The following is a 27,473-nucleotide window of genomic DNA, read 5'->3' as shown; positions in this document are numbered from 1 at the left end:
ACAGTAGGTAAGGAGTATGGAGACTTAGCAGCAAACATTGGCTCAATAAGTGAAAAACCCTTCACCAATACAATTTCTAATCAATCTTTTAACTACTCAAAAGAATCTGTGTTTAGACAGTTTAGAACATCTCCTGCCTCTCACAGTTGGGAGGCTCTGAACAATCACATGTGGCCAGAAAAACCTATTCAGGCAGGCTAGAGGACTTCCAAAGGAGTTTGTAGGTTAAACACTGTCACACCCAGGAACTATTAACTGGAGCTGTAAGCTAACTCTTTTTTCAGAGAGAGGTAGTGGGGGACAGCCCCCTGTAAAGTCAGAGGTGTAGGTGAAAGCACAAAGCAGAAAGTAGGCAGACTCTGGTTTTGGGGGTAGATGCTCGAGAATTTCCAGGGGGACTCCTGAGGCTTGATCCCGCCTTTGCGTATGCCGAGCCTCCTTCCTCATGACCTTTGCCACGGGCGGAATTCCTCACGCTGGCTCCCGGCAGTGATAGAATTCCTGTTGAGCTATTTCAGATCCTGAAAAGATGATGCTGTGGAAAGTGCTGCACTTAATATGTAATATGCCAGCTCCCGGCATCTCCCCCTTTTTTATTTCTTAAAACAGCCAGATGCAGCTCAGTCACGAGCTTCTGAATGTTCTGCCAAAGAATCCTGACAATACAAGGAAGAATGATTATGAGAAGATTAGACAGAATGTTTTTCCAGAAATAAAGTTAGAGGAGGTGTGAAAAAAGTCATCAGCTGCTCCAGCGGCAGTAAAATCCAGTCAAGAGTGTTGCAGGGTCTGTATTTGATTATGAAGTTTCCCTAAGTCCAGGCCAATGTCAGAGCTGTTCCAAACACCTGAGATATGATTTTTTATTTTCTCCCATTCATAATCTGTCTCATTTACCTTTAAAGATGTCACACATATCCACCGGTAATCAGCGTGGCAAGACAAAGCCATTTTCACTTTTAAAGCCTGTAACTCAGTCCCAATATGCATTATTGCCTCTTTTAAGGCATCTACTCTCATCTCTAATTTCCTATCTATAGCTTCCTGTGTTGCTAGAGTTAAAGAAACATTTTTAGACATGGTATCAACATATTGGGCAGTACGCACTTGTTGAGTCAATGATATTGCTGCCACAGTAACAGAAGCAATTGCTGCTATTAAAGCTGATATTCCTAAAATAAGTAGGCCCACAAACCATCACGATCACATTAAATCTTGTAGTTGTTGTAACACAGCGAGACCATAATTAATATATCAATAAGTGGTTACATCATAAGATAAGGTGGACGTTGTAACACTACAAAGGAGCAAACATTATATTGAGGGTTTAAACAAGATGAGAGCATGCATTGTTCACAAGTCACTACATTGGGTCCACCAGTGAAAGTCATATGTACATTAAGTTTTCCAGAATCGTTGGTAAAGAGAAAAACATAAGGAGAGGGTAGACAAGCCAAAACAGAATAAGTAGAATTATTTTCTGGTTGGAGTTCGCGCTGCAGCAGCCCCATCAGTCTCGCCGGGATCTCAATGTTTATCTTGCCTCCCCTTCCGGCGGGATCCTCTTTTATGATCGAAGCAATGGGGGAACTGGATGTCTTGGGGACTGCAACATGGCGAATCAGCTTGTCCCGGATGTAAATTGGAGAATCTGCATCCTGTGGAAAAATACAAGCACATCCTCGACCGCTAGTTAATAATGGGTCAGGACCCTTCCATTGTCCTGAGAGGAGGTCCTTCCATTTGACTAATGGTTTTGCATTCAATTGCTCTGGGCACCAATGGTGAAGCATTGCAGTAGTTCCGGCTGAAATCAGTATTTACAATATTTATTATGAAAAGAGCATGTTTCAAGATTTGATGGGGAGAGCTATACTTAAACTCCCCTTCTTTTAATTTTTGAATTTGGATTTTTAATGTTTGGTGTGCTCTTTCCACAATTTGTCATTCATTCATATTTCAATTTTTCCATGCTTAATATGTCAGGTTTATTTATTCTTTCATTCTTAACAAATAGTATGTTTGTTTAATTTGCTGTTTTTAAAATCACACGATGACTACTTGTTTACGTTAACAAGCCAATATTGCAGAATTTTATTAAAAAGATAATAATCTTCCAACAACTTCCCCAAACCTATTGCTCTGAGTTGAGACATTTTAACATTCTGTCATACGTTGTATGTATTTATTCAAATAGAAATGTAAAAAATTCATACAGATATGTAGTTATCTTAAAAATAGAATCACAGTATAATTAGTCATTTGCAAGTATATATTAAAACTATTTGGAAAAGAGCCAACTCATTGGAAAAGACCCTGTTGCTGGGAAATATTGAAGGCAAAAGGAGAAGGGAGCTGCAGAAGATCAGATGGTTGGATGGCATCACCAACTCAAAGAACATGAATTTGAGCAAACTTGGGGAGATAGTGAAGGACAGGGAAGCCTGGCGCGCTGAAGTCCATGGATTAACAGAGTCAGACACGACTTAGTGACTGAACAACAATTTAAAACTGTATATAATGGATTTATTACAGGAAAAAATACAGATTTAGCATTCTATTTATAACTATATAATAGTCCCTACGTTGGACACATGATGAACTTTTTTATTATTCACTTTTATCGGCTGGTACATATAGTGCTGTGATAAACATCATTGTACATATGCCCATATTAAGAGAAAGACACTAGCCAGAAAATGTATATGTTGTATGATTTTATTTACATAAGTTGCAAAACTAATTTGTGCCAGTAAACATTTTATTGACGTTACTCTTGGGGATATTGGCTGAAATGGGAAATATGGGAGATTCTGAGTGTCAGCTAATACTATATTTCTTCATCTGGGGGCAGATTAAACGGATATGTTGATTATGTGCACCTTTCTGCATGTTTGCTATTTTCCATAAAAGTAAATAAATAAAAAACAAATATATGTTTTATGAGAAGATACAGCAAAGTTTCCAATTACTTAGGCTATTTCTTATGATCCTGGGAAATGAAATGGATTTAGTTAATAGAGAAAAAATAAGCAAATTTATGAATGTCTGTAAAAAGAATACTGAACAAATAAAGCAACTTTCCATAAATTAAGACATTTCTGAGACTAAAAACAGAAAAACAAGAATAACAAAACCAACAAACAGAAAATCAGAGTGATCAGGCGAGGGGTTTGGTGGAGAGGGAGGTGAAAACTTAGAAGCTCTGAATTGGATCCAGCCCTGAACATTATGAAGAATAAATCTAAGGAAGCAGAGCTCACCTCCTACATTTAATAGTTATATTTGAATGCATTTTAGACAATGCTAAAATGTGCTAGATGTTCTCTATATTTTTGCTAATAAAGAATGTATCATTACTTGAGTTAAACATTTTTCATAATCTATAATGAGAGTTTGTTCTCAAATGTCTTCTTACCTTTCATGTGTAAACTGCTTAGTGTCATTTATGAACAAAGTTACATTGTCTCCAGTCGAAAAAGGGTAGAATTTCCCAGGAAAACATCCTATTAAATCTGCAGCATTCTTAGATAAACTGTAAATCTTGACCCTGAGGAGGTGGTTGCATGAAAATATACTTTGAAGACTAAATCTCTCAGTGGCAGGGAACAGGAAGAAGTGTTGATAATCCCTAAAGGAAAGCTGTTTTCAGATGCTTCACAATAAATATTTAGTGTAATGCTAAGAAAACAGCCAAACCTCAGCCATAAATAATGTCTTTAAATGGAGCATAGACGTGATTAATGGGGACACTCATTTAATTTATTTTAGAAGTCTTAATGCACAGAGGCTTTCTAAACATGAAATGATAACTGAGAGTGTCGAACAGCTGAGCAGTTTGATATTTTCCTCAGGGAAGTATGCTTTTCACCTCTTATTGGAGAATTACTCCATGCAGCCATTGCTAAACAGCCTTGCTAAATACTTAGAAAATAAATGTTTATGAAAACTGTAGAGAAACTAGTCCCTTATTCGCGAAACACCTGATAGTCACAAGGATAAAGCAGCTTAGAGGAGTGTTTGTGAAATTAAGTGATGGGAAGTATCGTCAGATACATTGTAACTCATGGCTGGGTTCAGCTTCACAGGCCCGTTGGAAAGAAGGACAGCAGCAGATAACCTGGACAACTCACAACTCACATAGCCATTTATGTGCTGAGGAATACCCGTGAAGAACACTCCCATGAATTGTGTTTGACCTACATATATCTTTTAAAAATTTTTTTTATTTGTTTATTTTTTAACTGGAAGAAAATTACTTTACAATGTTGTGATGGTTTCTGCTGTACAACCGTGCAAGTCAGCCCTCATTACACACACATCACCTCCACCTCGAGCCTCCCTCCATTACCCCAGTCCCTCTAGGTCATTGCAAAGCACCAGGCTGGACTCCCTGTGTTATACAGCAACTTATCAGCTCTGCATTTCATACATGGTAGTGATTATATGTCCATGCTTCTTTCTCCATTCACCCCACTCTTTCCTTCTGCCACTATGTTCACGCACCCATTCTTAATATCTGTATCTCCATTCCTTCTCTGCAATTGGGTTCATCAATACCAGCTTTGCAGATTCCATATATCAGTTCAGTTCATTCATTCAGCCATGTCTGACTCTTTGAGACCCCATGGACAGCAACATGCCAGGCTCCCTGTCCATCACAAACTCCCAGAAATTGCTCAAACTCATGTCCCTCCAGTTGGGGATGCCATTCAACCATCTCATCCTCCGCCGTTCCCTTCTCCTTCTGCCTTCAATCTTTCCCAGCATCAGGGACTTTTCCAATGAGTTGTTTCTTCGCATCAGGTGGCCAAAAGTATTGCAGTTCAGCTTCAGCATCAGTCCTTTCAATGAATATTCAGGACTGATTTCTTTTTTGGGGGGGAGACAATATTTCTTTTTTTTTTTTCTTTTTTTTTTAATTTTATTTTATTTTTAAACTTTACATAATTGTATTAGTTTTGCCAAATATCAAAATGAATCCACCACAGGTATACATGTGTTCCCCATCCTGAACCCTCCTCCCTCCTCCCTCCCTATACCATCCCTCTGGGTTGTCCCAGTGCACCAGCCTCAAGCATCCAGTATCGTGCATCGAACCTGGACTGGCAACTCATTTCATACATGATATTTTACATGTTTCAATGCCATTCTCCCAAATCTTCCCACCCTCTCCCTCTCCCACAGAGTCCATAAGACTGTTCTATACATCAGTGTCTCTTTTGCTGTCTCGTACACAGGGTTATTGTTACCATCTTTCTAAATTCCATATATATGCGTTAGTATACTGTATTGGTGTTTTTCTTTCTGGCTTAATTCACTCTGTATAATAGGCTCCAGTTTCATCCACCTCATTAGAACTGATTCAAATGTATTCTTTTTAATGGCCGAGTAGTACTCCATTGTGTATATGTACCACAGCTTTCTTAGCCATTCATCTGCTGATGGACATCTAGGTTGCTTCCATGTCCTGGCTATTATAAACAGTGCTGCGATGAACATTGGGGTACACGTGTCTCTTTCCCTTCTGGTTTCCTCAGTGTGTATGCCCAGCAGTGGGATTGCTGGATCATAAGGCAGTTCTATTTCCAGTTTTTTAAGGAATCTCCACACTGTTCTCCATAGTGGCTGTACTAGTTTGCATTCCCATCAACAGTGGAAGAGGGTTCCCTTTTCTCCGCACCCTCTCCAGCATTTATTGCTTATAGACTTTTGGATCGCAGCCATTCTGACTGGTGTGAAATGGTACCTCATAGTGGTTTTGATTTGCATTTCTCTGATAATGAGTGATGCTGAGCATCTTTTCATGTGTTTGTTAGCCATCTGTATGTCTTCTTTGGAGAAATGTCTATTTAGTTCTTTGGCCCATTTTTTGATTGGGTCATTTATTTTTCTGGAGTTGAGCTGTAGGAGTTGCTTGTATATTTTTGAGATTAGTTGTTTGTCAGTTGCTTCATTTGCTATTATCTTCTCCCATTCTGAAGGCTGTCTTTTCACCTTGCTAATAGTTTCCTTTGATGTGTAGAAGCTTTTAAGGTAGGACTGATTGGATCTCCTTGAAGTCCAAGGGACTCTCAAGAGTCTTCTGCAACACCACAGTTCAAAAGCATCAATTCTTCTGCACTCAGCTTTCTTTATAGTCCAACTCTCACATCCATACATGACTACTGGAAAAACCATAGCTTTGACTAGACAGGCCTTTGTTGGTAAAGTAATATTTCTGCTTTTTAATATGCTGTCTAGGTTGGTTATAGCTTTTCTTCCAAGGAGCAAGTATCTTTTAATTTCATGTCTGCAGTCAACATCTGCAGTGATTTTGGAGCCCCCAAAATAAAGTCTCTCACTCTTTCCACTGTTTCCCCATGTATTTGCCATGAAGTAATGGGACCGGATGCCATGATCTTAGTTTTCTGAATGTTGAGATTTAAGCCAACTTTTTCGTTCTCCTCTTTCACTTTCAGCAAGAGGCTCTCTAGTCCCTCTTCACTTTCTGCCATAAGGGTCGTGTCATCTGCATATCTGAGGCTATTGATATTTCTCCTGGAAATCTCAATTCCAGCTTGTGCTTCATCCAGCCCGGCATTCTGCTTATAAGTTAAATAAACAGGGTGACAATATACAACCTTGACATACTCCTTTCCCCATTTGAAACCAGTCGATTGTTCTGTGTCCACTTCTAAGTGTTGCTTCTTGATGTGCAAACAGGTTTCTCAGGAGGCAGGTCAGGTGGTCTGGTATTCCCATCTCTTTCAGAATTTTCCACAGTTTGTTGTGATCCATACAGTCAAAGGATTTGGTGTATTCCATATATATGTATTAATATATCATATTTGTTTTTCTTTCTGACTTACTTTACCCTATATATCAAACACCTCACTAGAATTGACTGAAATTTGTACTTTTTATGGCTAATATGGACATTTATGTACTGCATATATTGTACAACACATTTTCTTTGTTTATTCATCTGTTGATAGACAACTAGTTTGCTTCTGCATCCGAGCTATTGTAAATAGTGCTGCTATAAATACTGGGATACATGCACTTTTTTCAATTATGGTTTCCTTAGGGTATTACGTGGGCTTCCCTGGTGGTTTAGATGGTAAAGAGTCTGCCTGCAGTGCAGAAGACTTGGGGTCGATCCCTGGGTCAGGAGGATCCCCTGGAAAAGGAAATGACAACCCCCTCCAGTATTCTTGCTTGGAAAATCCCATGGACAGAGGAGCCTGGCGGACTACAGTCCATGAGTTCACAAAGAGTCAAACATGACTGAGCAACTTCACTTTTTTTCTTTCAGGGTTTTATGCCCAATAGTGGTATTGTTGGGTCATATGGCTGTTTTATTCCTAGTTTTTAAGGAATCTCTGTATTGTTCTCCACAGTAGCTGTATCAACTTACATTTCTACCAATAGTACAAGAGGGTTCCCTTTCTCCACATCCTCTCCAGCATTTATTGCTTGTAGATTTTTTGAAGATTGCCATTCTGACTTATATGAAGTGATACCTCATTGTAGTTTTGATTTGCATTTCTATAATAATTGGTGATATTGAGCATTCTTTTTCATGTGTTTATTGTCCATCTCTCTCTCTTCTTTAAATAAGTGTCTGTTAAGTTCATCTGTCTATTTTTGATTAGCTGTTTGCTTTTCTGATATTGAGTTGCCTTTAGCATGACATTTTTTATTTCAACAAAAAGGATCAATTATATGACATGGGAAAGCTACAACATTTTGATGTTTTATTTTTCTAATTTCTGTTGTATCTAATCACTTAAATATAGGGTTGCCAAGGCTTATATTAGCAAAAAGAAAATAGACATATGCATAAATTATTTACAAGTGGATTTTAGGCTATATATTATTAAAAAATATAATCCATTTATAAAGCCATATTCAGTTCAATTCAATTCAGTCGCTCAGTCCTGTCCGACTCTTTGCGATCCCATGAACCGCAGCACACCAGGCCTCCCTGTCCATCACCAACTCCCAGAGTCCACCCAAATCCATGTCCACTGAGTCGGTGATACCATCCAACCATCTCACCCTCTGTTGTCCCCTTCTCCTCCTGCCCTCAATTTTTCCCAGCAGCAGGGTCTTTTCAAATGAGTCAGCTCTTCGCATCAGGTGGCCAAAGTATCGGAGTTTCAGCTTCACCATCAATCCTTCCAATGAACGCCCAGGACTGATTTTATTTAGGATGGACTGGTTGGATCTCTTTGAAGTCCAAGGGACTCTCAAGAGTCTTCTCCAACACCACAGTTCAGAAGCATCAATTCTTCAGCACTCAGCTTTCTTACAGTTGATCTAAAACTTTATTGTGTGCTATAATTCCAAATAAGTACAAATAAGTATAAGTCCAAATAAGTACTTCATTTATAAATATTTTGTAAAGAATTTATAATAAATCTCTTATGGACTCTGTGAGAGAGGGAGAGGGTGGGAAGATTTGGGAGAATGGCATTGAAACATGTAAAATATCATGTATGAAATGAGTTGCCAGTCCAGGTTCGATGCACGATACTGGATGCTTGGGGCTGGTGCACTGGGATGACCCAGAGGGATGGAATGGGGAGGGAGGAGGGTTCAGGATGGGGAACACATGTATACCTGTGGTGGATTCATTTTGATATTTGGCAAAACTAATACAGTTATGTAAAGTTTAAAAATAAAATAAAATTAAAAAAAAAGAATTTATAATAAATCATATAAGCCCAAACACATAACATCCTCTAAAATATATGTTTTCATGTTAAAATGTTAAATATTCAAGATCATTCTAGACATGTAACATCCAAAAATGCTTGTCATTCACCAGTGATGCAAAATGAAACATCATTTTAGTCAATACTAAAAAAATGTAGTAATGTCTTAAATCCTTGCAATTGTAAGAGCTTTAATTTTATATTCTCTGAAGGTGTTCTGAAAAAAAATTAATTTTTAAAATGGGTGTAATAGCAGTGAAAATATAGAAGGCTTTGTGAATGCTAATGCCACTCTCGCTTAAGGGGAAAACTGCGTCTCCTTGAGTTGCAGCTGATGGCAGGGTACCTTGTTTCCTATCTTCAGCTGAATATTAGCATGCGAAACATGAGAGGATGCACGTAACTTTCCTCTCGTTCTCATCCAACCTGATATTTTCCCCCAAATCCTAGCGACCCATGTGTCAGCCGCAGCCTGGCACACGACGTTCAGTCGGGTTTCAACTTTCCACAGCTGCCATTTATAAAGGGTCTCACGGGGAAATCAAGTGTTTTACAAGCTGTCGTCACTGTCTTGCTGTGCAATATTAGAGTCTCTATTCATTTGTGTAAATAATTATAAAAAACATTCTTTCTTTTACCTCTTCTGCTAAATACATTATTTTCGAGAGAAATGATGATTTCAAATATTTTCCTTTGAAGCACATTAACAATACCTAATCAAAAATGTAACTAAAACATTAAGCCAATTCAAGATTGTTTTTGATGCTCTAGTACTCTAATATTGCTTCTTTTCTAATTTACTTTTAATTGGAGGATAATTGCTTCACCATACTGTGTCAGCCTCTGCCACACCACTGTTAACATCGTGAATCAGCTGTAAGTACACAAATGTCCCCCATATGAACGTGTGCAAACTTACATTTTTAAAGAGTTGTCATTATATGTGAACATGCCATATTTATATATTCCAAATATTTTATTTTCAAAATAGGGCAAATAATTGACTGATTTTGAAAGTAAATTTACGTTTATGGTCACTCAGGTGTACTGGCTGTATAGACTCTTTGCTGCTGCTGCTAAGTCGCTTCAGTCGCGTCCGACTCTGTGTGACCCCACAGACGGCAGCCCACCAGGCTCCGCCGTCCCTGGGGTTCTCCAGGCAAGAACACTGGAGTGGGCTGCCATAGTCTTTAGATCTATTCTAATCAATGACTTTAGGCTAAGGAGAGCACATAGTAATAGGACAAAGGAGAATTTTGAGAGCTAATAATGGAGGATTTTTTTTATTATCAATAAAACTGAATGTGGAAATTTCTGTAAAACTCTGTGTGAACCATTATGTGATACTTTTTGAATCATAATATTGGAAACCTAAATTTCATACTTTTTCAGTATATTTTTTTTGCACTTAAAATTTTTGAAAACATAAATTATAGGACATGGTAAATGCATACATTTGTGTTGCCCTGAAGTGAAAGTCGTTCAGTCGTGTCCGACTCTTTGCTGCCCAATTCTCAAGGCCAGAATACTGGAGTGGGTAGCCTTTCCCTTCTCCAGGGGGTCTTCCCAACCCAGGGATCAAACCCAGGTATCCCTCATTACAGGCAGATTCTTTACCAGAGGAGCCACAAGAATACTGGAGTGGGTAGCCTATCCTTTCTCCAGCAGATCTTCCCAATCCAGGAATCAAACCACGGTCTCCTGCATTGCAGGTGGATTCTTTACCAACTGAGCTATTAGGGAAGCCCATTTGATCCCCTAGGAGCATTTTATCCAAATTCCTGCCAGTTTTGTACTTTGGCAAACTAGATGAATGCTCCTTTATTCTTTACTCCTAAAGTTTGCAAGCCATTTCTGAACAACAAACTGAGACATACTTTGTCAAAACAAAGGCACACACATATTCACACACACACACACACACACACACACATGAATAATTTAAACCTTGATTAAGTACGTTTCCTTCCCTCATCAGAAACTCCACTGGAGATCTCATAGACAAACAGATTGTATATCTGTCTTATCTTCTGACCACCATAAAAAGAAATACTAAGTGGGGGGGAGGTGTGGTCAAAAAGGGAAATGAAAACTCGCCCTTTAGATTCTCCTGACAGTGCATGCATGCACACACATGCACACCACACACAGAACTTTTATGCCAAGCTTGTGGGAGTCCAGTTGTGTTTTCTGTATTATTGATGAAAACCGGATTTTTTTCTTGATGTTTCAACAAGCAAGGGGAGAGGTACAATTTCTTCTAAGCCATTTTAGAAGACTGTTGAAAGACACAGAAATGTCATTCAACCATCCATACTTTTTTTTTTCTTTTGGAAGCATCAATAAATATTTGATGGATACAATAGTATATGTCATTTTATCCAAAGGAAGATAATTGTAACTCAAATTTGGACTTACCAATTGTAATATTAAGAGGAAGGCTGCTAACCTGTTCAACAATTATTTTGAAGTTTCTTATTATTGGACTAGAAACCATAAAATAGAAAACAATGATTTATTATATTTATTTGTCGTAGCCTAACAAGTAGTAAGGTGGCACAAGCAGTAACGAACCCACTTGCCAATGCAGGAGACCCAAGAGAAGCGGGTTCAATCCCTGGGTTGGGAAGATCTCCTGGACAAGGGCATGGCAACCCACTCCAGTATTCTTGCGTGGAGAATCTCATGGACTGAGGAAACTTGGGGGCTACAGTCCATAGGGCCATAAAGAGTCAGACACAACTGAAGCAAATTAACATGCACACAATAGGTGGTAATGCTAAACTGTTATAATAATCTTCTCTGGAAGTCCTTTCTTCCTGGCCACTAGAAGTGGACTAGGAATGGAAGGGAGGCTGAGCAGCCATGAAGAAGGGCATTCAATGCTAGAGGGCCAATTGTACTAGATGATACTTAAATGTCCTGGAAACACTGTTTTCAGTCTCTCAGTGGTGTCCGACTCTTTGTGACCCTACAGACTGCAGCATGGACAGGCTTCCCTGTCCTTCACCATTTCCCAGAGTCTGCTCAAACTCATGTTCATTGAGTTATTGATACCATCCAACCATCTCATGCCAAAGAATGCTCAAACTACCGCACAATTGCACTCATCTCACAAGCTAGTAAAGTGATGCTTAAAATTTTCCAAGCCAGGCTTCAACAATACGTGAACCATGAAATTCCAGATATTCAAGCTGGTTTTAGAAAAGGCAGAGGAACCAGAGATCAAATTGCCAACATCTGCTGGAGCATTGAAAAAGCAAGAGAGTTCCAGAAAAACGTCTATTTCTGCTTTATTGACTATGCCAAAGCCTTTGACTGTGGATCACAACAAACTGTGAAAAATTCTGAAAGAGATGGAAATACCAGACCACCTGACCTGCCTCTTGAGAAATCTGTATGCAGGTCAGGAAGCAACACTTAGAACTGGACATAGAACAACAGACTGGTTCAAAATAGGAAAAGGAGTACGTCAAGGCTGTATATTGTCACCCTGCTTATTTAACTTATATGCAGAGTACATCATGAGAAAAAGCACAAGCTGGAATCAAGATTGCCAGGAGAAATATCAATAACCTCTGATATGCAGATGACACCACTCTTATGGCAGAAAGTGAAGAGGAACTAAAAAGCTTCTTGATGAAGGTGAAAGAGGAGAGTGAAAAAATTGGCTTAAAGCTCAACATTTGTAAGACTAAGATCATGGCATCCGGTCCCATCACTTCACAGCAAATAGATGGGGAAACAGTGGAAACAGTGGCTGACTTTATTTTTTGGGGCTCCAAAATCACTGCAAATGGTGATTGTAGCCATAAAATTAAAAGACACTTACTCCTTGGAAGGAAAGTTATGACCAACCTAGACAGCATATTGAAAAGCAAAGACAATACTTTGTCAACAAAGGTCTGTCTAGTCAAGGTTATGGTTTTTCCAGTGGTCATGTATGGATGTGAAAGTTGGACTATAAAGAAAGCTGAGCACCGAAGAATTGATGCTTTTGAACTGTGGTGTTGGAGAACTCTTGAGAGTCCCTTGGACTGTAAGGAGATCCAACCAGTCCGTCCTAAAGGAGATCAGTCCTGGGTGTTCATTGGAAGGACTGATATTGAAGCTGAAACTCCAATACTTTGGCCACCTGATGCGAAGAAATGACTCATTTGAAAACACTCTGATGCTGAGAAAGATTGAAGGCAGGAGGAGAAGGAGGTGACAGAGGATGAGATGGTTGGATGGCATCACTGATTCAATGGACTCCAGGAGTTGGTGATGGACACGGAGGCCTGGCGTGCTGAAATTCATGGGGTTGCAAAGAGTCGGACACGAGTGAGTGACTGAACTGAACTGAAGTATCTCATCCTCTGTTGTTCCCCTCTCCTACTGCATTCAATCTTGCAGTCCAAGGGACTCTCAAGCATCCTCTTTGGCACCACAGTTTGAAAGCGTCAATTCTTTGGCACTCAGCCTTCTTTATGGTCCACCTCTCACATTTGAACATGACGCTGGGAAAACCACAGCTCTGAATGGACAGACTTTGTCAGCGTAGTGATAGTGCTGTCTCTGCCTTTTAATATGTTGTCTCGGTTGTCATAGCTTTTCTTCCAAGGAGCAAGTGTCTTTTTATTTCATCGCTGCAGTCACCGTCACTTGCAGCATTAGTGTTCTATATTACTCACAATTCTATATGAATCATACTGATACATTTCCTTTATTTGTGCAGAATATTAGACTACTGTCAGGTTTTTTAAGATAATGATTTTTTATTTGTTTTTAAAGGCTATCTTCACTTACCTAATGGAGAACTAAAAAAGAAAGTACCCTAAGAACATTCCTCAAGTCTTTTAGAAGAGTTGATGATATTGGACAGTGTCTAATTACAAGAGAGACAAAAAACAGTGGCAAGCACAGGTGGAATTTGATGTATATAGGAGCTAAAATTTAGCAATTAGGCTTTGGTTTAAGATAAGCATTCAAGAGTACATACAATTTGTAATAATTTTCTCTCAACTATTCAAGACAAAAAATCAATAGAAACTAAGTTGAGGGAGAAGGCTAATGAGAAAAAGCTGCAATTTTTTAATTACCCCATAATGATAAATGGCTTTCATTGTAAATTACCATCTGTGATTTTTTTCTTTCACTCTATAAATTGCAATTAAAGTTGCTAAAAATAGCTAGTTTATAAGTGAAAAGTTTTAGGCAAAAGATTACTTGGCATTACAGCCTACCAAAACAAAATGGATAAGCTTGTGATTAAGCTCAATTGCATTACTTAATATTAATTTGGTCTTCCTCAAATCATGGAAAATCATAGTTAATTGATACAGATTAGGTCATGACCACTTGCTTAAGTCCACATGAGGAAACTATATTTAATATGCTTCTTGCCCTCTTGAAAACTATTTACTTGCAAAAATAATGAAACATAAAAGTAATAAAATGGTTAAATAACATACTGCTCACCTTAATTTATAGAAGATGCCAATAAATAGTGCCACAAATATGATAGGAAGACAACCTGTGCAAGTTTAACAAGAAAAGAATAAGTTTCAATTTATAGCTCTTCCACCTATTTTTTTGTCTGTTAAACAGTACCTTAACACATCTAAGCTTGCATTTCCCAAACATAAAATAATGGTGCTAATTAAATTTCAGTTAAGAGATAGACTGCAATAAAGTACCTATAAGTATCTATCAGACAGATGTGTTCCAAATGTTATTTATGCCAACCAGAAAGAAAAAAAAAATGTTTTTTCTTACTAGGCAGAGAAGATCACGTTCAACTATCAAGATACAAATTAAGTAAGTTTACTTTTTTTTTTTCCAGTGAGAGCTCCAAATGTTTGAATGATTACAAGATAGTTTTAATTACTTCGTGCATTTTTATCCTGTAGAATATACCAGAAGATAAGCTATAATCAGAAAGTTTATTACTTGGCAACACATCACAACAAAAGAAATAATTAGATAATCTTCAGTATTGTTATGATAGCCTGAAGTGGCAATGCTATTTACGGGCATAAAGCAGAAAAGGAACAGTTTCTTTAGAAACCTTCATTAGAGACACTTCACACTTGGTGATCTGGAGACACAAAGAGTTCTTGATACTTAACCTCCCCATGTACCATTTACATGATTTTTATATTTTTTTTTCCCCAAATGTTTACTTCTCCAGATGCTGTTCTTTTTTTTTTTTTTTTAACATATATATTCCCTGAAAGATTCTTTTCCATTATAGGTTATTACAAGATATTGAGCATGGTTCTCTGTGCAACACAGGGAAGTCCTTGTGGGTTATTTGTTTTATATATGTCAGTATGTATATTTTAATCCCAAACTCCTAATTTATCCCACCTTCTCCCTTTGATAACCGTAATTTTGTGTTTCATGTCTGTGAATCTATTTCTGTTTCATAAATAAGTTCATTTCTACCATCTTTTTAGATCCCACATATAAGTGATATCATATGAAATGACTTTATCTGTCTTACTTCACTTGGTGTGATAATCTCTAGGTCTATCTATGTTGTTTTAAATGGCATTATTTCATTCTTTTTTACAGCTGAGCAGTATGATATAAATAGACATTTCTCCAGAGCAGACATAGATGGCCAACAGGCACATGAAAAGACGCTGAACATCACTAATTACTAGAGAAATGTAAATCAAATCTGTAATGAGGTATCACCTCATACCAGTCAGAATGACCATCACCAAAAAGTCTAAAATCATAAATGCTCTCTTAAATGTCTGCTTTTGTGTTTCTTGTTTTGGAGATGAAACTTGCTGTCATTGTTTCACAAAAGTTCCAAATGAAGGAGGTACTTTGAAGGCATGTCCCTTCCCCTAAAAATAAAAGGCCTAAAATGCCAACAAATTATTTGCTAGCAATTTAAATGGAGTGCTTCTAGACTTTGAAACAATTTTAGCAATTAGACCAAGAAATGATTTAAAAATGGATTATGTACATGTAAAAAATACCTTGTTTTGTATACAACATTATTTGCTTATCAGTCAACAGTCCATTTTATTGCTCAAAGAATTGCAAATTTCTTTCAGATACCACTCAAGCAACAAAATGCATGAGGGCAAGCAGAGAGAAATTATTCTTCCACTCAAACCACCCTAGAAATAATTCAGTTGGTTCTTGCTCACTGTAAGTAAAAAAAAGGACAAGTTTTATTCAGTAAATTGTTAAAACAATAGATTTGACTTTCATCAACAATGAAAAAAATCAGATAGGATACAATGTATAAATTAAAATTATAATTTAGAATTACATATGTATGTGTGTTATAATCATATCACAACAATATTTTAATCTATAGTAATATTGCATCAGCAATATATATTATATTGATATTCTATATCTTCATATTCTATATATGTCAATATTATATATATATATATATATATACACACACACACACAAAGTAATATATATACCATAGAACCTTTCAAATACATCAATAACATTAAAACATTTCTTTATTAAGGTAAATATGGAGATAAATCTTCTTCTAAAATTTATGATAAAAATTATTTTGAAAGTTTCTAATTAAGCAGGTCTTGAACTTTTTCATATATGATTTGTTTAGATGTAGACTTGTATAAGGAGAAGGCAATGGCAACCCACTCCAGTACTCTTGCCTGGAAAATCCCATGGACGGAGGGGCCTGGTGGGCTGCAGTCCATGGGGTCGCTAGGAGCCGGACACGACTGAGCGACTTCACTTTCACTTTTCACTTTCCTGCATTGGAGAAGGCAATGGCAACCCACTCCAGTGTTCTTGCCTGGAGAATCCCATGGATGGGGGAGCCTGGTGGGCTGCCGTCTATGGGGTCGCACAGAGTCGGACACGACTGAAGCGAGTTAGCAGCAGACTTGTATAAAATATAAGGGAGACTACATGTGCCTACTAAGAAAGATTAATTTTCCTGGTAAAATGGAGGAGCTCTATATTTATATTTTATTCACTCCTTCTCACATGGGATATTTCCATAAGATGTGACTCATCTTTGCCTGGGGATGGAAGAACAAGAACAAAAGCCAGCATACTAAGAATGTTAAAGCAGAAAGCTGTGAAGCACCTGGGTCATTGTTGATATTTTGGAGCTGCTGCACTAAACTTGGAATTGTCCGTCTCCAAGTTTTCATTATGAGAGGCAATCAACTGTCTAGCTTTTAAGCTACATTTGGCTGTCATTCGATTTCCAGCAGCCAAAAGCATCTTAACTGAAAGACCGTGAGAGTACATGCTATTTTCAGGGGGGAAAATGATTTAGAAAGATAAGAAATTCATGTTGATGTGAGTATTAAGAGTAAAAATAAAAACTCACACATTGAAAACTTTGTTCTATTTGTAGAAGAAGAATTAGTAAAGATTTGAAGTCAATTTCAAAGGAAGCAACTAGAATATGTTTAATTCTGAAAGATATGAGAACCAAGGTTAAAGAAATAACTGTGGAATAGACAACAATTTGAGAACAATTTGGAAAGGCGATTGAGGTAAACAAATATGTCCCTAGAATAGCTGCCGGCTTTCTAGATATATTAGCACATTATTAATATATAAGAAGGAAGAAAGGCATGGCACATACGAGAACTTGATCATGGGTGATAATCTGAACCAGTAAATTAGGAAATGTTTGTGAAATTTCTAAGTGGATTCCATTTATTTTACAAATATGTACCGGGTGCCAGTGTGTGCCTGGACTCATTTTTGTGTGCTTAAATACAGTAATGAGGAAAAAAATAGCAACTGAAGATCATTCCCTATCTGGGCTTATATATATATATATATACTTTTTTTTTTTTTGAATGAAGACAAACTGTGAACAGTACATACAAGAAATCTATAATGTATATACTATATATTTAAAAGATAGTAAATGCTATGGAAATAAGAGAGAGACAGAGACAGAGAGATCATTAAAAAGGAGTTAGGAGTGCTTGCTTGGGGTGTGTGTTTTTGGGGGATGTGTGTGTGTGATTGTGTCTGTGTGTGCAGCATAGTCAGAACAGACCTATTAGAGAATTTTACCATTTGATCAAAGATAAGAAGGCAGTTAGAAGCCCAGTGATACCGGAAGAGCAGTATTCCCTCAGACCTTCATAAAGGCACTGACGAAGCCTGAAGGGAACTAGCTTGTTTCCAGAAGGGTGAGGGAGAAGGACAGTGAGTTGGGGCAAAGCACACAGGTGGGAGGGAGCGGAAAAATAGTCAAGTGGGTACAGAGTGACTTTGCCACAGGCTGAGCTCCCTGGAAATAAAACAGAAATGGAGGCAGGTGTTAATAAGGTAATGTTCTCAATATAATGATCTGTATTAAGTGACAAAATGGGAATTGTGCAGAAGTTGGGCCATGGAGCAGTCACCAGAGGGGTTTAGCCCACCTTGGATGGAGCTGGAAATAGACAGAAGGCCAGAGTGGTCCCCCACTGCAGAAGACCTGCTTTATGTTCCCTCTGTAGCCAGCCAGTGGATGCATGATAGCTCTCGAAAGGAGTGTGCCTGTGAATGAAGCAGTTCTCTTCAGCTCAGGCATGTCCTGTAGCAGTCTGACTCACAAACATCCTTAGACAGGAAAGCGTACTAGCAGCTGAATGGATAGTGCCTTTTGTCCTGAAAGATAAATCTATGTTGCGTAGAGCAGATCACACTCTTCAATGGATTTTGATGTGCTCAGTTATTCCCTACTTTTGTTTACTTTCTAAGATCATCTTTTTAATACTCTAGTGGAAAACTTTTCTTAAGGAACTCTGTAAGTGAACTTCAGCCCATACCTGTTCTCCCGGACTTGAGACCCCAGCAGATGAGCATCATCTCTGTTCTCTGTGACCCATCTTAGATGACCCTAAATGTCTACCAGCACCCCTGCCGGACCAGGTGGAATACAAGGTAGAATAACCTAGAGTCCTATCCCCCGGTAAGGCCTAAGATACTGATTCTCTCACTCTTCCTGAAACATGACTCTTTGACCTATTTACAACCAAACTGGGCAAGTGGATACCAAAGGCATCTAAGTGGATCACCTAAATTTGAGTCATATCCATTCATGCCTCCTCACTATGCTACATCAGACAAACCTTATCCTGATAATTAGTGTAAACTATTCCAACTGGATGGAAAGATCAGCAGGGCCCAATACATTGGCAAGGTGGACTCAATAGGTAAGGGATAAGTAGTGGCTTGTGCTGTGCACAGTTGCTCAGTTGTGTCCAACTTTTTGAGACCCCACGTCTGTAGCCCTCCAGGCTCCTCTGTCCATGAGATTCTCCAGGAAGGAATACTGGGGTGGGTTGCCATGCTTTCCTCAAGGGGACCTTTCCAACCCAGGGGTTGAACCCAGATCTCCCACACTGCAGACAGATTCTTTACTGTCTAAGCCACTAAGGAAGCCCATAGTGGCTTAGGTGATTTAAATACAGCGAGAGTTTGCAGGAAAGGGAATATAAATATATATGTTAAAGAAATGAAAGGTGAAAAAGGATCCCTTAGTAGATATTTTTCTCAAGAAATTTGAGCATTAAGTGAAGAAAGATGGCTAAGGTTGTGAAATTCTAGTCTTTATTTTTTTTTGGCCTTTTGGAAGAGGCTGGTGTATGTTTCTATTCTGATGAGAAGAAGCAGTTAAAGAGTGGGAAGCTGAAAACGAGAAGAGAGAATAATAGCTGAATGGTTGAAAGAGGATGGTATCCAAATTTGCTTTTGACCAAACTCTACAGTAGTTGGAAAAAAATGGAATCAGTGTGGAAATAAAGAAAAGGGAAGCCAAAAATATATGAAATAGGACAAAAAGAAAGGGCACTGTGCTTGGTGTTCTCATGAAAATAAACACAAGTAAGTGAAAAAGGCAAATGATCATTTGGAGACAGAATGAAAGGCATTATAACTGAAGATTTTTAGACGTAGGATATTTCTGAGTTAGATGACTTTATAGATGCAGGTTTAGAAATGATTTTGCAAGAGTGGAATTAAAGAAAAGTCACTGTTGGAATTCTCTGGTGGTTCAGTGGTTAAGACTCCATGCTCCCAATACAGGGGTTCGAGTTTGATCCCTAGATGTGGAAATAAGAAACTGCATACCTCAAAGCATGGTTAAAAAAAAAAAAAAAAAAGTCACTGCTTTGAGGATGACAAACACTTGGGGCTAAGTTTCTAAGTTGGACTATTCAGAACAAAGTCAACTACTAAACAAAGTGAAAGTGAAAGTTGCTCAGTAATGTCCGACTCTTTGCCGCCCCATGGACTACACAGTCTGTGGAATTCTCCAGGCCAGAATACTGGAGTGGGCAGCCTTTCCCGCCTCCAGGGGATCTTTCCAACACAGGGATCAAACCCAGGTCTCCCTCATTACAGGCGATTCTTTACCAGCTGAGCCACCAGGGAAGCCCAAGAATACTGGAGTGGGTAACCTATCCCTTCTCCAGTGGATCTTTCCAACCCAGGAATTGAACTGGGTCTCATGAATTGCAGGCGGATTCTTTACCAACTGAGCTATCAGGGAAGCCCAACTCGTCAGCAAGGATGGGGCCAACCTTGGAAAGATCTTTGAAAAAACAAGAGAATCCAGAGAGTTATTAAATAAGTCTGTTGAGACATAAAGTAATGGTATAAATTCAGATGTATACTTGAGCCTCAAAGGACAGAAATTTATGGAAGAGTAGAGCAGCCTGGGGGTAGCAATTCAGAGCTAAAGAATATCAACATTCCTCCCCTCTGTCTGGGCATGTGAAAGAGGAGCACTTCCTTCTCAGGAGATTGCAAGAAATGAAGCTCTCTTCTCAAGTTCAGATTGGGTTTCAGTGAAACAAAGGAAGTGATCAGAGCATCCTGTCAAGTTTTGGAGAATTGGGGTAAACGTATTTAATATGGAAAAAAGGCTTATAGATTGAGAGATTAACCACTGAGTGAATGATTTGACCATTCAAACCTGGGTGCTCTTTCAAGCGTAAGATGCCAGTAATTATGTAGCAGCAATAGACCTGCTGTTCATCTCTACTTGGGTTCATCTCCACAATTCATCTCTACTTGGGATGTAGAGTTACTTTAGATATAAAGGATGCATGTTTTAGAGAGATGTTAATGGTAAAAGATAAGCATAAGAGGAAGAAATAGGAAGTTGCCTGGGATTTGAAAGAAGAGCAAGAAACTAGTGAGTCGTATCAGAGAACGAGAAGGAGATTGAGAACTAGGGAGCAGGGCTTCAGGGGAATTTTTAAAAAGCTTTTTTACCTCACAAATATAGAAGGCCATGCATGAATGCAGCCAATTGCATTAGCACAAAAGTGCGATTGTATGTTATTAGCTAGGATACTGGAGATTATCCTGCTCACACGTCATTCCCGATACGAGGGAGCAAGACAAACAGATTAGCACACGTGGGGAATATCCAAAAACAGCTGGGCAAGGAGGACATGACCTTCTAAAACTTGTTTCACCAGGTTTTATAGAAACGTAATAATCAGATATATAGCTCATGGTAAAATAGTAAATTATGGAATTGCATTTTTTTTTAATTTTATTTTATTTTTAAACTTTACATAACTGTATTAGATTTGCCAAATATCAAAATGAATCCGCCACAGGTATACATGTGTTCCCCATCCGGAATTGCATTTTAAAAATACTTTTCATTTTAAATATGCAGTAAAAAATAGACATACTAGGTGGCACCAGTAGTAAAGAACCCGCCTGCCAATGCCGGAGGCTTAAGGGCTCAATCCCTGGGTTGGGAAGACTCCTTAGAGAAGGAAATGCCAACCCACCCCAGCATTATCGCCTGGAGAATCCCATGGGCAGAGGAGCCTGCTGGGCTACAGTCCATGGAGTTGCAAGTTGGGCTCCATTACCACCATGCTTATAACTACACCAATATCTACATACCTGTCTACCTGGCATTATAATTATGTCTGATATCTCATATTCTCAATAGTATAAACCAAGTTCATTAACATTTATAAAATAACTCTTTATAATCAATGATATATTTTGCTTTCCAAAGTGTTTTACTTGACAGAGAAATCTTCAAATGCTTTAAGATTTAATATTAATTTTCACTTCTACACAGTTTCTTAGGTTCCCTGGCTGTGGTCCTCATACATCTTATATCAGCACACTTTTCCCAACACATTAATTTAAGATAGTTTTAATGAAATAAAATAATAAAACACATTTCAGTGAAAATAAGCCTCTTTGTTGTAAAAATAGTATTGTAAGTGGCAGATATTTCTTTTAAATGTTAAAGTTTTAAGTTTAATGTGTGTGTGCATGTGCGTTTGCGTGCAAGTGCTTGTGTGTCAGAGAGAGTCAGAGTTTTGAACCGTGTTCATCTTCTCTGTGGACAATGACTCTGAGGGATGGAGCTGTTACCTGTTCAAGGCAATTTGCATTTTGAGGAAAGGCGCTCTGACACATATGTAAATCAAAGCCCCTCTCTTTTTTATTTTACTTTGTATTTTGACACTAGAAAGTAAGGGAAGAACTGAAGAGCTTTATAAGTTCAGCTGTAAATTAATCTATGAAAGTGAAAAGTGAAAGTGAAAGTCGCTCAGTCATGTCAGACTCTTTTGAATAGCCTATTCCTTCTCCAGGGGATCTTCCCAACCCAGAAATCAAACCGGGGTCTCCTACATTGCAGGCGGATTCTTTACCATCTGAGCTACGAGGGAAACCCCTTTAATCTGTGAGTATATACTTAATTACAAAGAGATGTAAAATAACAAATTGCCTATGCTTATCCTTTTTTATTTTTTTTCTATTTGGATTCTAGATAAGTTGATGATAGAGAGATAGAGAGAAGGATGATAAATGAATAGATAAATAAAATGTATCTGAGAGTTTTTCTGTTTTGAATATTATATAATATTCAATAATTGCATATTATATAATATTATATAATTATATATATTTATTTATAAATTTATATATAAATTATATATTTATATATAATTATATAATAATTGCATATAATACAATAATAATTTGCATATTATATAATATTATGAAGCTGTGAGTTGAATTTTCTCTACTGACTCTTATTGATAGGTTATTATTACTATATTTCTCTGGATACTCTATACTCTACATATTTATCATTTAATTTTTTTTACCTAAGTGATTTAAATAATTGCTTTAAAATATTTTAAAATCATTTGTTTTGAATAAGAGGGAACATTCTAACCTCTAACAAAGAACTCATGTTTCTTTGTATAATGAGCTATGATATTGTGCACTTATACATATTTTCCTCTCTTTTTCCTCAAGGTAATCCCATTCTAGATACCCTATTGTATTTTAAGTCATGTGTTTGTAAATACAGGCATGATAATTGGGTTGAAGAAAATAAATACAATTAGAAGCTACTCTGCCAATGGTTTATTAAATCAGTTTGGTCTCATTAAAAAAACTTTGCACACCCACAGTTTATCAGGCACTGTACTAAATGTGAGGAATACAAATAAATATATACTTTAATCAGTCTTCCAAAAAGCTTATGTTTTAATATGAGAGACAGAAATAAATGACTGCATTTTAGTTATGAATATTTATGAGAGGCCCTAAGTTATATAAACCTGGATAAGCATATTCACATAAGCATTTCTCTCAATATTTTATTCACAATCATGCATACCGTCCCTTGCAGAGACTATACATACGTGACATGTTTATTGATGTAATATTTGTTGAGAAAAAGGCTAAATGAATGAGCGCATGAATGAAGAAGGCTTTGCACTAAGTTAAATAGAGGCACCAAGGAAGTAGTAACTAGCTGTGTTGAGTGAATCAGGGAAGATTTAAAAGCAGAAGAGATGATTAAGTTCAGTCTTCCAAGACATAGGAGCTGTCCCGTCCGACTGATGTGGGGCATGGGATTCTGAGCAGTGAAGAACCTGAGCAAACGCTCGGGGGTTGGGCTTGGAAGAGCTCATTCCAGACGTGTGAGCATCCCTGCGTGGCTGAGGGATGATTAGACGAGGGGAAGGGTGCAGCCTGGAGGGAGAGTGGACCAGCAGGTGCAGCCACACACTTACACGCTTTGAAAAGGCATCCAGACCCCCTGTCCCATCATGACTTCATTAAGCAAGAAAGGAGCATGTTCTCCTGCTTATCCTATCTATGGCCTGAGAACCCCTCTTATCACATTCAAAATAGCCACTAATACTACCTTTTTGAGCAGCCACATGAGAAAACACCTAATTGGCAGCTCTATTATGGTGAATATTTAAAGAATATTAATGAAATATATAAAATGATGGCATTGGCATTTTGGAAGGACTCCCTTGGGGGTAGTATCCAGGGTGACCTGGAGACAGCAGATGATAGGTATTGCTGGGAGCCAGCATGAGGAACTCCGTCCATGGCAAAGGTCATGAAGAAGGAGGCTCTGGAGTCCCACTGGAAATTCTCGAGCATCTACCCCAAAACCAGAGTCTGCCTACTTTCTGCTTTGTGCTCTCACCTACACCTCTGACTTTACGGGGGGCTGTCCCCCACCACCATCTCTCTCCTGAACAGGTTCTTCTGGCCACATGTGATTGTTCAGAGCCTCCCAACTGTGAGAGGCATGAGATGTTCTAAACTGTCTGAATACAGATTCCTTTGAGCAGTTAAAAGATTGATTAGAAATTGTACTGGTGAAGGGTTTTTCACTTCTTGGGCCAATGTTTGCTGCTAAGTCTCCATATCCCTTACCTACTGTGTCCCTGGCAGTGTATTGATGAATATAATTGGTGTAAGGAGTAGCTTTAATGTTTGTAACCTTGGACCCTTGAGCTAATTCTTTTTCTTGTTATAGCCCACCACACCTTTGCCCTGTAGGAATGCAACTTTTTCTAATGCTTTTGGAGGGTGGCGCCTGACTAATCACCTTTAGAGAAAATTAAGTTTTCTGAAGAAAGGGTCTTAAAATGTTAACAGGCCTCTGGGCCAGAAGATGATGCAAATCACCTAAACTTTTGCATACGATAAGTTTGCAGGAAGAAAGCCTGGCTTACTGCATGACTCTACCCCTTCCCCCATTATCCTCTATGCATAACTTAAGGTATAAAAACTACTTTGGAAAATAAAGTGCGGGCCTTGTTCACCAAAACTTGGTCTCCCCATGTCGTTCTTTCTCTCACCTTCTGGCTGAATTATTCAGCCTCTTTTCTCCACTGAATTTCCTCACTGAGCTATCCTTATTTAACCACTCTCTATATCCTTAATTAACATTTAATTAAGCAATTGTTTCCTGATCCTCGCCGACGCCGTCCCCACTTCGAATTCTCTGGATCCACTGGGGCTGGACCCCAGCAAGTGGCACCTGGAACAGGCTAATTCGAAGGTAGGTACCTTAGAGAAAGTGTGTGTTGAATTTACAGGATGGATAGGACCCCATCAGGGTGCCGTGGACCCCACTGTAGGACAGAGACAGACAGGGTAAGAAGGAGTGGGAAGTGTTAAAGGGGTTTGAGAGAAAACCCGGTTTCTGGAGTTAAAAGGTTGAAAAAAAACTGATCTTTGAAAACTAAACTTAATCTTCTACTATACTTAATTTTCTGACATGGGTAACACTAAATCAAGCGGAAGACAGCTCTTTATAGGAGTAATTTTTTTTTTTTTCATTTGTACAAGAACAGTGTCCTTTGTTTCCAGAAGAAGTTACTGTTAATTTAGATACTTGGGTGAAGGTAAAAAAAAAAAACAAAAAAAAAAACAACAACAACTAAAAACTTATCCTACAAATATGATTAAAAATGTTCTGGACCCCCGTCATGAGGCTGTTGGATAGCCTATGGGAGAGGCTATAGCGGTGGACGGTAGTGGGTCTCCACCTTCTGTGCAGATCATATTTTCTGCCATTGACAAAGAAGAGGAGGGAGACTGTGCTCTACCTCCTGAGGAAGGAGAGGGTGTACAGGACGTTGCGGCCAGGCACCCTGGGGAGCCCCCTCCCCCTCTACACAAACCTTTAAAAATTTATCCAACAATTTATGATTTAAGGCGACTATCCCACCTCTGCTTGCACCTCCCAGGGCCTAGGAATTCCCCAGTTTACATCCAAAGCCTCCCAGAGCATTGCCTAAGGCTGAAAAAGATAAAAAAGTTTTCTTTTAAACAAAGACGCTTTTAAAGAATACACAATATACAGAGCCTGCTCCTTGCAGAAAACCCCCTCAGGGAGGCCTCACCCAAGCAAAAAAAAAAAGAGAGAGAGAGAAAAATAAAAAGAAAAAAGAAAAAAAATTGAAAAAGAAAAAAGGAAAGAAAATAGAGAAAGATCTAAGATAGAGAAAGAGCTAAAGAGTGAAAAGGAGAAAGGAACGGAGAAGGCAGGAATCAGGGAACGCAGCAAGATAGAGAAAGGAAGAAAGGAAGTTAGAAAAGGAGATACAGAGAAAAATATAGGGAGGAGGAAAAAAAAAAGGTTAGGGAAAAAAAGAGGGTAAAGGGAAAGAAACGAAAGAAAGAGAAGGATAGCGAGAAAGGAAGGGGGAAAGAAAAGTGAGAAAGGCAGAGAGAGGGAGAGAGAGAGAGAGACGGTAAGAAGGAAAGAGAAAGAGAATCAGAGAGGAAGAGAGACAGGGAGGGAACAAACTAGAGAGAGACAAACAAAAAGCGAGTTAGAGAAAGAAGGGTGGAAATCAACAAAGGAAAGAGAGTGACAGAAAATCGAGAGATGGAAAAAAGAAGGAAGAAGGGAGAATGAAAGAGGGAAACAGAAAGGAAATGATAGAAAGTGAAAGAGAAGAGTAGAGGAAGTAAAGAAGATAGAGTGAGAGAAAGAAAACTTGAGAAAGATTTAAAGAGAAGAAGGAAGAAAAAATCAGCAGAGAGAGGAGAGGACTTACAGGACACTGTGACCAGGCGCCCTGACGAGCTCCTTCCCCCTCTGCACAAACCTTTAAAAAAATGTATCCACCACTTTCTGATTTAAGGCGATCACTGCCGCCTCCGTTTGCACCTTCCAGGGCCCAAGAGTTCCCCACTTTGCCCCCAAAGCCTCTCAAAGTATTGCCTAAGCCTGAGGAAGATAAAAAGTTTTTCGAACAGTGGAGCTTTTAAAACAGACTGCGTGCACAATATGCAGAGCGTGCTTCTTGGAGAAAACCCCCTCAGGGGGGTCTCACCCAGGCTAAGAGAAAAGAGGAACGGTAAGGGGATTTAGATTGACTAGTTTTCTGTGAGTATGGTTTCAGTGTGTTTGCCCTCTGATGCCCTCTTGCAACACCTACCATCTTACTTGGGTTTCTCTTACTTTGGGCGTGGGGTATCTCTTCACGGCTGCTGCAGCAAAGTGTAGCCATTGCTCCTTACCTTTGACGAGGGGTATCTCCTCACTGCTGCCCTTCCTGATCTTCAACATGGGATAGTTCCTCTAGGCCCTCCTGCGCCCATGCAGCCACGGCTCCTTGGACATGGGGTTGGTCCTCCCGGCCTAATCACACTAGGACCACAGCCTTGTCTAACTCATTGAAACTAAGCCATGCCCTTGGGGCAACCCAAGAGGGGGGGGTCATGGTGGAGAGATCTGACAGAATGTGGTCCACTGGAGAAGGGAATGGCAAACCACTTCAGTATTCTTGCCTTGAGAACCCCATGAACAGTATGAAAAGGCAAAATGATAGGATACTTAAAGAGAAACTCCCCAGGTCAGTAGGTGCCCAACATACTACTGGAGATCAGTGGAGAAATAACTCCAGAGAGAATGAAAGGATGGAGCCAAAGCAAAAAGAATACCCAGTTGTGGATGTGACTGGTGATAGAAGCAAGGTCTGATCCTATAAAGAG

At 38.7% G+C, this 27,473-nt stretch overlaps 1 long non-coding RNA gene across 1 annotated transcript; it reads right to left on the bottom strand.

Annotated features, from left to right (window-relative positions):
* Positions 1-27: 27 nt before the first annotated feature.
* On the bottom strand, positions 28-27,241 carry LOC129627359 (uncharacterized). Its single transcript, XR_008702580.1, has 3 exons — positions 27,000-27,241; positions 14,163-14,217; positions 28-1,658 (listed from the first exon to the last, which is right to left on the bottom strand). It is a non-coding gene; the product is annotated as an uncharacterized LOC129627359 (long non-coding RNA).
* Between the last annotated feature and the right edge of the window lie 232 nt (positions 27,242-27,473).

The sequence above is a fragment of the Bubalus kerabau genome, chromosome 14, assembly GCF_029407905.1.
Source record: "Bubalus kerabau isolate K-KA32 ecotype Philippines breed swamp buffalo chromosome 14, PCC_UOA_SB_1v2, whole genome shotgun sequence".
Lineage (NCBI taxonomy): Eukaryota > Metazoa > Chordata > Mammalia > Artiodactyla > Bovidae > Bubalus > Bubalus kerabau.
Note: the sequence above shows the minus strand (reverse complement) of the source record. Positions and strands in the feature narration are given on the sequence as shown.